This window comes from Molossus molossus, unplaced genomic scaffold (genome assembly GCF_014108415.1).
Source record: "Molossus molossus isolate mMolMol1 unplaced genomic scaffold, mMolMol1.p scaffold_m16_p_4, whole genome shotgun sequence".
Classification (NCBI taxonomy): domain Eukaryota; kingdom Metazoa; phylum Chordata; class Mammalia; order Chiroptera; family Molossidae; genus Molossus; species Molossus molossus.
This window is the reverse complement of record NW_023425377.1, coordinates 99,920,347-99,933,972: the sequence shown is the minus strand read 5'-3', so window position 1 is coordinate 99,933,972 and position 13,626 is coordinate 99,920,347. Positions and strand designations below refer to the sequence as shown.

At 39.5% G+C, this 13,626-nt stretch overlaps 1 non-coding gene and 1 pseudogene across 1 annotated transcript; one reads left to right on the top strand and one right to left on the bottom strand.

The window, feature by feature from the left end:
- The first annotated feature begins 2 nt into the window (after positions 1-2).
- LOC118616234 lies at positions 3-1,903 on the top strand (annotated as a pseudogene).
- Positions 1,904-11,423: 9,520 nt separating this feature from the next.
- LOC118616748 lies at positions 11,424-11,530 on the bottom strand. The gene has a single exon (XR_004956708.1). It is a non-coding gene; the product is annotated as a U6 spliceosomal RNA (small nuclear RNA).
- Between the last annotated feature and the right edge of the window lie 2,096 nt (positions 11,531-13,626).

The following is a 13,626-nucleotide window of genomic DNA, read 5'->3' as shown; positions in this document are numbered from 1 at the left end:
AAATGGAAACAATCCAGGCAACTACAATCAGCAGCTTTCCCCAGCTGAAGGCAAAAGGGTAAAGAAACCGCGGCAATGAAAGCGGATCTCCTGAGGGTCAGGAACGTGAAAAGGTACATGAACCAACTGACTGTGGCAAAGCAGCAGTGGGAGAAGAGAGTCAGAATCCTGGGAGGCCCAGACTATGATCAGCAGGAGGATGGGGCCTTGGGGGAGGGGGAAGGGCCTCAAAGCCAGAAGATTCTTCAATTTGAAGACATCTTGGCCAATACTTTCTACCGAGAGCACTTTCGAATGTACATGGACAAGATGGACAAGAGAGCTCTGATTAGTTTTTGGGAGTCTGCGGAATATTTAAAGAATGCTAACAAGAATGAAATCCCACAGTTGGTGAAATGTACCAGAATTTCTTTGTGGAGAGCAAAGAAATATCTGTGGAAAAATCCCTTTACAAAGAGATCCAGCCATGTCTTCTAGGAAATAAAGGTATTGAAGTGTTCTGCAAAATCCAGGGAGATGTTTATGAGATCCTAAAGGACAGGTATTACCCTTCATTTATTGTCAGTGACCTGTATGAGAAATTGATGATAAAAGAGGAAGAAAAACACGCCTCACAGTTGATTTTAAACAAGGATGACGTGAGCCCAGGAGGCGAGGCCGGTGGGGACGCTGTGGACGAAGGCACCAGTCAGATGAATGAACAAGCCAGTTTCACTGTGAACAAACTACGAGGACTAAACGGTAAACTTGAACATAGAAGCAAGCTCTGCACTCCATTCAAAGTGCACCAAAACCTGACAAGAAGATTGTTTCCAAGTTGAAGGAGGAAATAATTCTATCAGAGAAAGAACGCACAGACCGTCAGCTGCACATGGCCAGGGCAGACTGGTGGGGTGAGAACCTGGAACGTGGAAAGCCTCCATCACCAGTGGAGAGGTTACAGAAGAGAATGGTGAGCAAATGCCCTGTCACTTTGCCACAGTAAGCTTGCGAGACGTTGGAGGAGTTGAAACTAAGAACTGGACAGTCCCGAGAAGACTCAGTGAGCTTCAGAATTTACACCGGAAACTTAGTGAGTGCTTCCCTTCTTTAAAAAAAGTCCAGCTGCCTTCTCTCAGCAAGCTGCCTTTCAAATCTATGGACCAGAAGTTTATGGAAAAGTCAAAGAATCAACTAAACAAGTTTTTACAGAATCTGCTTTCAGATGAGAGCCTGTATCAGAGCGAAGCACTTTATGCCTTTTTGAGCCCCTCTCCTGACTACCTCAAGGTTATCGACGCGCAGGGGGAAAAGTCCACTTTTTCATTATCCTCATTTTTGGAAAGACTTCCTCGTGACTTCTTCTCCCATCAGGAGGAGGAGCCAGAGGAGGACGGTGACCTGTCAGATTATGGTGCTGATGTGGATGGGAGGAAAGACTCCTTGGCTGAACCATGTTTCATGTCGATTGGGGAGATTTTTGAACTTCGAGCAATGTTGAAATGGGTGAGAAGAACGTTGATTGCTCTCGTTCAGGTCACTTTTGGAAGAACCATCAACAAACAAATTTGGGACACAGTGAACTGGATTTTCCGTGAGCAAATGCTGGTTTACTATATCAACATTTTCCGGGATGCTTTTTGGCCAAATGGGAAATTGGCACCACCGACCAAAATCAGAAGCGAAGAACAAAGTCAGGAAGCGAAACAGAAAGCACAGCAGAAGCTACTGGAAAACATTCCAGATGTACGTCAGAGCCTTGTTGGACAGCAGAATGCCCGTCACGGTATAATAAAAATATTCAATGCGCTGCAGGAAACAAGAGCCAATAAGCATCTGCTATGTGCTGATGGAGCTGCTTCTGGTCGAGCTGTGTCCTGAGCTGCGAGCTCACATGGATGCGCTGAGAGCCGGCCAGGTTTGAGTCTGCGCAGATCCGTCACCAGCGGGGCGTCTGTGGCAACAGACACGGAAAGTGTCCTCTCCCGCAGAGGGCGGGGCTGAGAGCACCTGTCATTGTAGCTGCCTCCCTGTTCCGTGGTAGCAAGCAGAGCCGATGGATGCTGTGGCGGGCAGCCACGGAGCCACTTCTGTTCACTACTGGGTTCGTTTAGTGAGAATATAAATACTTTACAGTCGAGATATAAATGTTAATGTGATAAGAACCTAGGAAATCTTATAAATATTTATGAAGAGTTTGTTTTAAAATGAAGAACTGTGGATATTGTACAGTTAATTGCCTCACTGGGGATTTTGAACATTCCTATATTCATGTGTATTGAAGAACATTGTTGTGCAATGCTTTCTGTAAAGTTATTGTGAAAATTTGTCTTTATTTTTACCAAAGATTTCCCATAGTTTGAAGCATTTGAAGCAATAAAATATAAAAATGAAAAAAAAAAATAAAAGAAAAGAAAGGAGGAATATCCATGTCACTATGATGTTGACATCACCTCCTAGAGCTATATCAAAATCATAACTACTACCCTGGCCGGTGTGCACAGTGGTTAGAGCATTGGCCTACACACTGAAGGGTCTCCGGTTCGATTCACAGTCAAGGGCATGTATCCCGGTTGCAGGTTCGATCTCTGGTCCTGGTCAGGGCGTGTGGGGGTGGCAACCGGGGAGCCAACCAATCCCTGTATCTCACTCACATCCATGTCTCTCTCTCCATCCCTCCCTTCCTATCACTTTCTCTAAAAAGAAAAAAAATCATCAATTCTTCCAAGGTTAGATAAAGCTTACTGTTAACCCACCTGATTCCTGTGACCATTTCAACAGAATTTTTTATGATACTAAATGGATTCTCATTCCCAATTTTTTTATTGGGTCCATTCTTTGCATTTTTATTTTATTAGGAGATCCACCATTTCCTCCAGATTAAAAAAAAAAAAAAAAAACCTTTGGCATACAGTTGCATTCCTAAATTTGTATTATTTTATTCTGTCTAATTTTTTTGGTGATAAACTTATACTACTAATGCCTTTGTACTATTTTATTAATTACCTATTTATTTTCCTATTTAATTGAATTCATTTATAATTTTTAACTTTGATTTTGGTTCATTTTTTCTAATTTATTAGATAAGATAATAAAATAAATACTTAATTTTTTTCTCTTGTCCTCATTATCAAAGATTGGAGCCTACAAGTTTTTACTAGGTGTAGCTTTTTCTGTTTCTGAACAGTTAGGGTTTCCTTTTCATTTTTCTCTCCACTATTTTTTAAGTTCCTAGTAGTTGCAATAGTAATTTTAAAATTATATATTTCTAATCTATCTGTATCATGAGCTGATAATATGTCCTGATATATATCTACATTTTTATTTTGTCAAAGGTTCTTTGTTGTCATATTGAACAAACAAATGGACAAACTGTATCTTAGCTATATGTCTGTTAAACCAACTGATTGAATCATTCTGTTTGCCTTTGTCTATCCTTAGTTGTTTATCTTAAGTTGGAACAAGGTTCCCTATGTTGTGTTTTCATCAAGCTTTCTTGGTACTTTTAATCGTTAGGTATTATGAGACACGTTTTAGTGTATAAAGGTTTATGACTATGAAATTTCATACACCGAGCCTTTTGTAACTACAAAATCGTCTTTTTTTCTTTCAGCATTTTTATTTGTATTTTTTTTAGCTTAAATTGTGCCTGATCTGATATCAATATTGACAACTCCTGGTTTCTTTTCTGTGTGTGTGTTCAGTTGCCTGAGTCTTTTGCACCATCACTCTATTTTCAATCTCTCTCTAACACTTTGTCTCTGGCTTCTTGAAAACAGCATGTTGCCGGGCTTTATTTTTAGTGGTCCCTTTAAACAGCTATTGCTGTTCAGGCTCATTGTGTTTACCGAAACATTGATATACTTGTTTTTCTTCCAATTTACTGGGTTCTATTTTTAGTGATCCCTTTAAAGAGCAGTTTGTTGCTCAGTTTCATTGTGTTTACCACGATGATCTATTTCTCATTTTGGTTCCAACTTAACTCTCACTTAGTTTTAATTTTATGTTATGTTTTTTCCTCCTTTCCCCCCAAATGTGACCAAGTTTCTATTCATTTCATTTCTTTGTTAATTTGAAAATTTAATTTTATGGTTCAACTCTATAAATGATTGCAATTCCTGTTCCTATTACTGTAATCAGAAATATATTTAAATACTATTATTTGGCAATAAGATAATGTTTTTTTTGAACCCATGAAAATGCGCTGTTGAAACTCCTAAAGGATGCCCAACCAACCTTCTTAACCCTTCATGGTTTTAGATTGTTAGAATTCACCTTAGAAAATGTCTCTCCTGTTTTAGGACTTGTTCGCACTGATTTTAACATTCCCAAAACATCTATATCTGCTTCTGCTTTTACTTTATTTCATAAATATTACTACCTGAAATATTATATGGCCTTAAATATATTTCTTTTGCCCTAGCAGGTGAGTTATCACAGGTGGATACATACCTCTTGATCCTAATCTTCTCTTGGAAACTGGTTGATGCTGTTTTGCTACCTTCTAGTGCCTAGTGTTGGAGATGAGGAAATCTAACTATTTTTTATAGGTAACTCTTTTTGTAGTGTGGAAATTTGCAATTCTTTCCAAATGTTAGTGTTTAGGCATTTGCCCGTCTATGCAGAAGTATGTGTCTTTTCCTACCAGTTCAGACCGGAATTGGATGAGAACTTTTAATCTGTTTTCTTCCTTGACCTCAAGAAAAAAATCTTTTCCCTCCTCCATGTATTCCTTTTATCTTTCTGGAACTTTTATAATTCATGAGTTATGCTTCCTGGATCTAACACATTTATCCCTTGCTTCTTGCATCACGATGTCTATCTGTTTATAGTTTTGCATAATACTGTGAAGAAAGACTTGAATTTAATCTTCTAATCACTTATTCAGATATCAAGAATGAGCGTAATCTTCAAATTGTCTACTGAATTGTTTAGTGGAAAAATTATGCTTTATATCAAATTTCCAAAATGTTTCTTTTGTGCTGAATCTCTTGAAGTGCTTCTACCATTTTTATTTAAATTGCTATCTATCTTCCTAGAAGCTCTAGTTTCCTGGGTATGTATTTTATTTCTTTTGTTTGATGATGCTCTCTCTGGCTTCTGGGCTCCCTTATACAAGCTATTATATTTTTCTCTTGGCTCCCTGGGGTCAACCCTGGCTGTTGGAAGACCCAAAGTGATAGCAGTTACAAAAACAATGGAAAACTGTCTTTTCCCCTGTCCCACAACCTAAAAGGATGAAAGGAACTGGTTTCTGTGCTTGTCTTCATAGCTCTAGGGTAGGGAGGATTCAGTTGATCTATTTAGTTGATCTATTAGTCACACTTGTGCCCTGAGGGATCCATGGATTTCTGGAGGTCATACTTTTCCCAGGCTCCATCACTTTCTGCTTGCTACTTCTTTCTGGGGCTTCTGGTCCTGGTCTGAGAAGGTAGCCAAAGTCGTGGCTGAACTAGCTCTGCTCACTGTTTCTGTCACCCTTCCCACAAAATCCAAACCTGTACTTATACCCATAATCACCAGCAACTAGCCTAGTAGAAGCAAGCAGGCTAGAGCTGAGACTGAGTTAAAGGAGCCGTCTTCACATCCCTGTTGTCAGAATTCTTTCCCACCGTCAGCCAGCTGTAGTCTGAAGGAGTACAGTGAGCACGTGCCATCAGCTAACTGTACACTTTATCTTTCATCTGTCTGTCTATTATCTACCTATCTATCGATCTATCTATCTATCTATCTATCTATCTATCATCTATCTATCTATCTATGTTCTATCATCATCTGTCTATCTATCTAATTATATTTGAAACTTAGGAATAAGTAGAGGGGAAAGAGGTCTTCTTTCTTGGCGCGTAAATAATAGAAATCTAAACTTTAGACAGCAATGAATATATTTCAGACATCATTCTAAGAGCTTTACCCAAATCCTTAGCAACTACTCTCCACTGCTCCTTATAGTGTGCTCTCTCAAGAAAAAAAGAAACAATTGATTATAGTCTTCTTTGCTAAACTGAATTCTGATCAAAGAAGAAATAAGAATGAACTAAGATTTAATATTCCATGTGAAGCTTCATGGCAGAACTAGCCGTTGGTAGCATTAAGATGCCTTAGGAAATGTTTATATTCTGTATTTTCCCATTTTTACGAGATCCCACTTCCTTCATTATTCTAGGACATATATGACAGAAATCTACCCATTTTGGTAAATTATGTTGGTAAACCACGGGCCACTGGCCAACTTGACCTCATTTTGTAAATAAAGTTTTATTGGAACACGAATGTATTGTCTGTGGCTACTTTTGCACTACAGTGTTAGAGATGAGTAATGGCATCAAACAGCAGACAAATCCTAACAACGTATTTATTATCTGCTCTTTTATAGAAAAAGTTTGCTGAACCTTGCTCTAGGTTAATTATTCTTCTCAAGAATTATTCTGGGACTTTAATTTCCCTAAATTACAGCTCAGTTAAATATGAGTCCCATTCCACTAAGCTTTTATTCTCCGCCTTCCAGTGAGTGAGCTAGCTATCAAAAACCCAATTTATGAGAAGATACTGAAGACTGATGCCGGTTTTCATGTTTCTCTCAGGAGGCATTTCCTCTCTAATAGTAGATATCTGAAGATAATTGTTGTAGGACAAAGAAATAAAGATCTCATTTTATAATTTCACAGTCCACAGCAAATTAGAAAAGCTCTTTCTAGTGCCCTTCGAATTATATGACCTAGTCCAATTCTGATCTCATTTTATCATGCATAACTTTGTTTACTTTCCCTGATAGTTCTCTCTCTGGCTGATGGACGCTTAATTGAGTTATTATTTTCCCTTTTGCCTCATTGGCTTAAGTCCATTTTTTCCCTTTGGCTCATTGGCTTCAGCCTGGTTTTGTGGAGGTCTGTGAGTGGCAGCAGGCATGCAAGTGAAAAACGATGTGCTGTTTACTTCCGCGGTCACCAGTACAGAGGCCACTGGGCTGCCATTCTGTTCATTCCAGGAAAAAGTGCTGAAGGAAGAGTTTTATTTACAATTTAAAAATACATATTATAGGGAACTGGAGGATAAATATTACTTGGCAGAAAATAGACGAAAAAGCTCCTGTAGTGATGACAGCTGGCCTGCAATTGTAAATATTTATATAGGTTTCAGAGGTTTACAAAGCTCTTTGCAACACTCCTTTAATCTTTTCTATATCTTTGCAATTCGTATTTGTATTCCCACTTCACAAGTGAGATAACAGGCTTAGAGTAAACAGCTCATAAGTGACAGAAGTAGAATAAATCTGTGTTTTTAGGTACTAAATATCATGCTGTTCCAAGTGTCCGTGTGGTTTTTATTGGAAAAGACATTGAGAAGTGTGATGGAGAGGAGTTAAGGGACTCTGCAGGGACAGGGCTAGGGCAGGAAAAAGCAATTTTCCTCCTTGCAGAAAAGGCAATTTTCTTCACTGTAAGGAAGAGAAAATTAAAGAAATTCTTCAGAAGTTTGTCCTTCCTCTGTTCCTTCATTTAACAAATACTTATTGAGGCCCTATTACGTGTCAGGCCTTGGTCCAGGAACTAACTACACAGCAGTGAACAAAAGACACCTGTCTTCATTGAGTGTATATTTGAGGGAGATAGGCAATAAAAAAAAGATAAACAAGATACATAGTATATTAATCAATAACAAGTACCAAGGAGATAAAAAGCAGAGAGTGGGGATATAAAGTGTCAGGTCTGAAGTTAAAATTTTGGAAAGCGTGATCAGGAAAGGCCTTGCTGAAAAGGCAACTGTTAGCTTCCTGAAAATACTGGTAATGTTATTTTGACTAACTTGTCTAATGTTATAGTTCATTTTTCCGTGTGCTTTTGTGAAATGACCTAGTACCCATTCTGTTTTTACTAAAAGTAATTCAATTGTTTTATTGAGTATTTCTAACTAATCATGTCTACCAGTTAATTAATCCAATGATACAATACATTATATAGTAGCAAGTGACAAACTTGGTAAAGCTTGTGGTACTGTATCACATTAGTTCAGCAGTATCCTAGGTATATAAAATTTTAAAATGAATTTCTGTATAAAGAACCTGTATATGAAAAACTGGAGCTTCCACTGATGCAGAACATTAACTTGGATACAGGAATTACTATATTGTTTTTGTACAAGGGTCTTGGTAATGCTAGAAATACAGAAATATTAAAAATATAAAAGTTAAGCATATTGCCTTCTACTGTACTAGAAAATGAGATGAAAGGTAATTAACACTCTTTCTCTTCTCCCAGTGAGTGTGCCCTTATATTTACGTTCTGGGACATTCAGACAGTCTATAACTAAGAAATATCTACTGTCCTTACATGGGGCTACTGGAGCAAGAGAGGGAACTACTGTTGACGTTTAAGGGGACTCACTGGATAAATAACAGTCCCTTTTCAACTCTTGTGCTCTGTTGGTGAGAATGCAGGTTGGTGTAGCGACTATCAAAAATAGTATGGAGGTTTCTCAAAAAAATGAAAAAGGGAACTGCCTTATGACCCAGTGATTCCACTTCTGGGTATATATCCAAAGAAACCTAAAACACTAATTTGAAAAGATATATGCACCCCTATATTCATTGCAACATTATTTACAATAGCCAAGGTAGGGAAGCAACCCAAATGCCTATTAGTAGATGAGTGGATAAAAAGCTGCGATACATATATATATAATGGAATATTACTTGGCCATAAAAATAATGAAATCTTACAATTTGTAACAGCATAGATGGACCTAGAGGGTATTATGCTAAATATAATAAGTCAGACAGGAAAAGACAATATCACATGATTTCACTTATATGGGGAATGTAAAGAACAAAATAAATGAACAAACAAAAGAGAAACAGTCTTATAGCAGACTGGTGGTTGCCAGAGGGGAGGAGGGTTGGGAGGCTAGTGACAAAGATGAAGGGATTAAGAAGTACAAATTGGTAATCACAGAATAGTAAGGGGATTTAAAATACAGCGTAGGGACTAGAGTCAATAATATTGTAATAACTATGTATGGTGCCGGTTGTGTACTGGAAATATTGGGGGAACACTTTGTAAAGTATATGATTGTCTAACCACATTGCTGTACACCTGACACTCATACAAAATAGTATCGAATGTAAACTGTAATTAAAAAATAAGGTAAATAACAGTCTCTTTTCCTAGCACCCGAATTTGGAAACAAAATACATAGGAGTTAAAAAAAAAATAACACAAAAAATAGCTTTATTACAGAGGAAACTGGAGAATATAGCTTAAAATTGCAAGCAAGTGTTTTTGCTAATGTCACTCCCTGCAATTAAAGTTATTCCCTCAAATTAAAGGACTCTGTGCCCTGCTGAGTTCACCACATGGCTGAAAGCAAATGAAAAAATAAACTCTCTGCAGACCATGAGAGCTTAGAGAAGGGCCAGATTCAGGGCCACCAGGTGGACTCCAGCGTGAGCGGAATCTCCGTGGAATTGCGAGCGCGTAGACCTGGCCTCAGTCCCTTAGCTTCCTCTGAGGAAGTGTGTGTTGAGGTGAAGAGTACCCTGGAGAAGAGGCCAGAATGTTCCTCTAACACAGTTCCCTCCATGTGGAAACATCAGTCCAGGGACAATTAGAGCTCCTCCCGCAAGACTGCACTTGATCTAGCAACAATTTTCTCATATTACCATTAGTGGGGAGCTAGAAAAAGACTTATTATTTACTTCTGAAATGAATTTGATCTCAGTTTTGTTTTTTTTTTAATTTAATTTTTGTCACAGATGTTTCTCCTTTTTTACCCCATTGACACCCTCCTCTCCCTCCCCCCTGCCCCATCCCCAGCTTTGTTGTCCATGTCCATTGGTTATGTATACATGCATATAAGCTCTGTGGTTTATCTCTTCCCACCCACCACCACCCCCTCTTCTGAGGGTTGTCAGTCTGTACCCTACTTTCGTGTTTCTGGGTCTACCCTATTCCTCAGACTGTTATGTTCATTATATTCCATATATAAGTGAGGTCATGTGGTATTTGTCTTTTTCTGCTTGGCTTGTTTCACTTAGGATAATACTTTCCAGGTCCCTCCATGTCGTCTCAAAGGATAAGAGATCGTTCTTTCTTACAGCTGCATAGTACTCCATTGTGTATATGCACAACCACTTTTTTATCCATTCGTCTACTGATGGACACTTGGGCTGTTTCCAGATCTTAGCTATTGTAAATAGTGCTGCTATGAACATGGGGGTACATATATTCTTCCTGATTGGTGTTTCAGGCTTCTTAGGGTATATTCCTAGAAGTGGGATCACTAGGTCAAATGGAAGTTCAATTTTTAATTTTTTGAGGTAGCACCATATTGTTTTCCATAGCGGCTACACCAGTCTGCATTCCCACCAGCAGTGTACTAGAGTCCCCTTTTCTCCACACCCTCGCCAACACATTTGATGATTTGTTGATGGCGGCCATTCTGACAGGTGTGAGGTGATACCTCATTGTTGTTTTAATTTGCATCTCTCTGATGATTAGTAATGTTGAGCATTTCTTCATATGTCTCTTGGCCATTTGTATGTCCTGTTTGGAGAGGTGTCTATTCAGCTCCTCTGCCCATTTTTTAATTGGGTTCTTTGTCTTCCTTTTGTTGAGTTATATGAGTACTCTATATGTTTTGGAAATTAACCCCTTATCTGAGGTATCATTGGCAATGATGTTCTCCCATACAGTGGGTTGCCTTTCCATTTTGATGGTTGTTTCTTTCACTGTGCAGAAGCTTTTGAGTTTGATGTAGTCCCATGTGTTCATTTTTTCCTTTGTTTCTGTTACCTTAGGTGATGTATCAGTGAAAATTCTGCTGCATATGATGTCCGAAATTTTATTGCCTACATTTTCTTCTAGAATTTTTATGGATTCATGAAGTCACATTTAAGTCTTTTATCCATTTTGAGTTTATTTTTGTGTACGGTGTAAGTTGATGGTCTAGTTTCATTTTTTTGCATGTAGCTGTCCAATTTTCCCAACACCATTTATTAAAGAGGCTGTCTTCACTCCATTGTATGCTCTTGCCACCTTTGTCAAATATTAATTGAGCATATTGCCTTGGGTCCATTTCTGGGTTCTCTAATCTGTTCCACTGGTCCATATGCCTGTTCTTGTGCCAGTACCAGGCTGTTTTGATTACAGTCGCTTTGTAGTATAACCTGATATCTGGTATTGTGATCCCACCTACTTTGTCCTTCTTTTTCAAAATTGCTGTGGCTATTTGGGGTCTTTTTTGGTTCCATATGAACTTTTGAAGTATTTGTTCTAGTTCTGTGAAATATGTCGTTGGTATTTTGATGGGGAATGCATTGAATTTATAGACTGCTTTAGGTAATATGGACATTTTAATGATCTTAATTCTTCCAATCCATCAACAAGGTATGTGCTTCCAGTGTTTTATATCTTCCTCTATTTCTTTTTTCAATGTCCTGTAGTTTAAAAAATATGGAACGCTTCACGAATTTGCATGTCATCCTTGCGCAGGGGCCATGCTAATCTTCTCTGTATCGTTCCAATTTTAGTATATCTGCTGCCGAAGCGAGCACTGATCTCAGTTTTAATATCACTCACTCAATTCAAAAAGGAAGAAGACTTAGAAAGGTACTTGGAAAAAAGTAGATATAGTATTAAAATACCCAGCAAATGTTCCCCGAGTGCCAAAAATGTGCTCATAGAATACAAGCTTCTAGGGACACCACAGAATCAGACATAAGCTTTACCTTCCAGAAATGTGAATTCAGCAATCTCGGCAATAATAATAAACATAAAGCAATAGTAAGTAATAAGGCACAGGGTAGTCATTGTTACTGCGTGTGACAAACTAAATGTACTGTCAACGCAGAGAGCAGCGTGGTGTGTTGTAAGAAGCCCTAGCCTGGGAGCCATGAGACCTGGGTTCGTGTTCTAATCAAATTGAAAAAACATCTAGGCAAGTTTTAGTTAATCTCTTTAGGTTTCAATGTCCTATTCTGTAAAATAAAGGTTTGACTAGAACCCAGTCAAAATAAAAACTATGTATTTTTTCTAATATAACAGTAACTAAAATAATCTTAGAATTTTATTTATTTATCTATTTACTTTTAATCCTCACCCGAGGATATTTTTTCTATTTATCTTTAGATATAGTGGGAGGGAGAAAGAGAGAGAAACATTGATATGAGAGGGACACATTCACTGGTTGCCTCCTGCAGGACCGTGACCAGGGCTGGGGACGAACCACAACCGAAGTCCTGCCCTTGACCGGCATTGAACCTGCAACTCATTGGTCCGCGGGCCGTCACTCTAACCGCTGAGCCAGACCCGCTGGGCTAACCTTGGAACTTTTAAGGTTACATGAATTAAGTCCCATACATCTTTTTTTTTTTTTTTGCCCTATCAGGAACTGCGAGGGAACAAGGAAAAGCAAACGTAGAATTGGTAGAGAGGTAATAATGAAATAGACAAAGAAGACTACTCAGAAGAGCAAAGGAGCAAATTAATCATAAATATTTCAAAGGTCCAGATGGTATTTTTTTTTTTATCCTCACGCGAGGACAGTTTTTGTACAGACAGAGTGGGAGGGAGAGAGAGGAAGAGAGAGAGAGGGAAACATCGATGTGAAAGGAACACATCGAGTGGCTGCCACCCGCACGACCAACCAGGGCCGGGGACAAACTGCAACCGAGGTACGTGCCCTTAGCGGGAACCGAACCCGGGTTTCTCCGGACCGCAGGCGGACACTCCAACCGCTGAGCCAAACCGGCCAGGGCCAGATGGTATTTGTTAAGAGCATGGTGAGGAGAAGTGGACTTGGCGTCTCTGCCCTGACACGCACGAAGGGAAACCCGCGGGGCGCTCCGCAGAGCCGTGTGCCTCCTCCCCGAGAGTGTGATCGCACAGCAGGGCTGAGATGTGGACTTGAATACACTGGTCCCGGCCTGGGCTGCTGCTCTCAGCAGATGGGCATCGCCCTGACCACCGGCACCTTAACAAGAAGTGATGGAGAGGACAGACAGAGCCTGTTGTCCTCATTTGCTCTGTTGTCTCCATCACTGCTCTATATTTTATGGCATGAGAAAAGAAGAATTTGGGTTGTTTCTACTACTAGTAAAAAATAAGGCAGTATCTTAACAACAATTTTTTTAAATGTAATGTTTGGGTGAACTGGAGATTCCTTCAGAAAGAGCGGCTGCCCGAGAGTGCGGATCCAGACTACAACTCCCTTCTGGTTTCTGATTTCAGGAGCAAATCCTTCCCTGGCTCTGTGCGTCCTCTCCCTGGCGTCCACGAGACTGGCCTGAGAAAAGAGGTAGGTGAAACCGTGGGTGTTTGAGGGAACCGGGGAAAGAAGGCAGCGGCCGTTCTCTACACAAACCCGATTTTTTCCTTGCGAACCTCCTTCCCAAAGAGTTTTGCAACTGGACTTCTTCTGGAGCTCGATTTTCCTCTCCCCCTCCCCCTCCCCCTCCCCCTCCCCCCTCCCCCTCCTTCTTCTTCTTCTTCTTCTTCTTCTTCTTCTTCTTCTTCTTCTTCTTCTTCTTCTTCTTCTTCTCTCTAATGTACTTTTGTGCAAAGTGGTAAGAAATAATCAGTCAGTCACGATTTAGATTTTTGCTCAGCACACGAGGAAAGATCATTTCCCAAAGGTTCCTTTGTGTTTTCA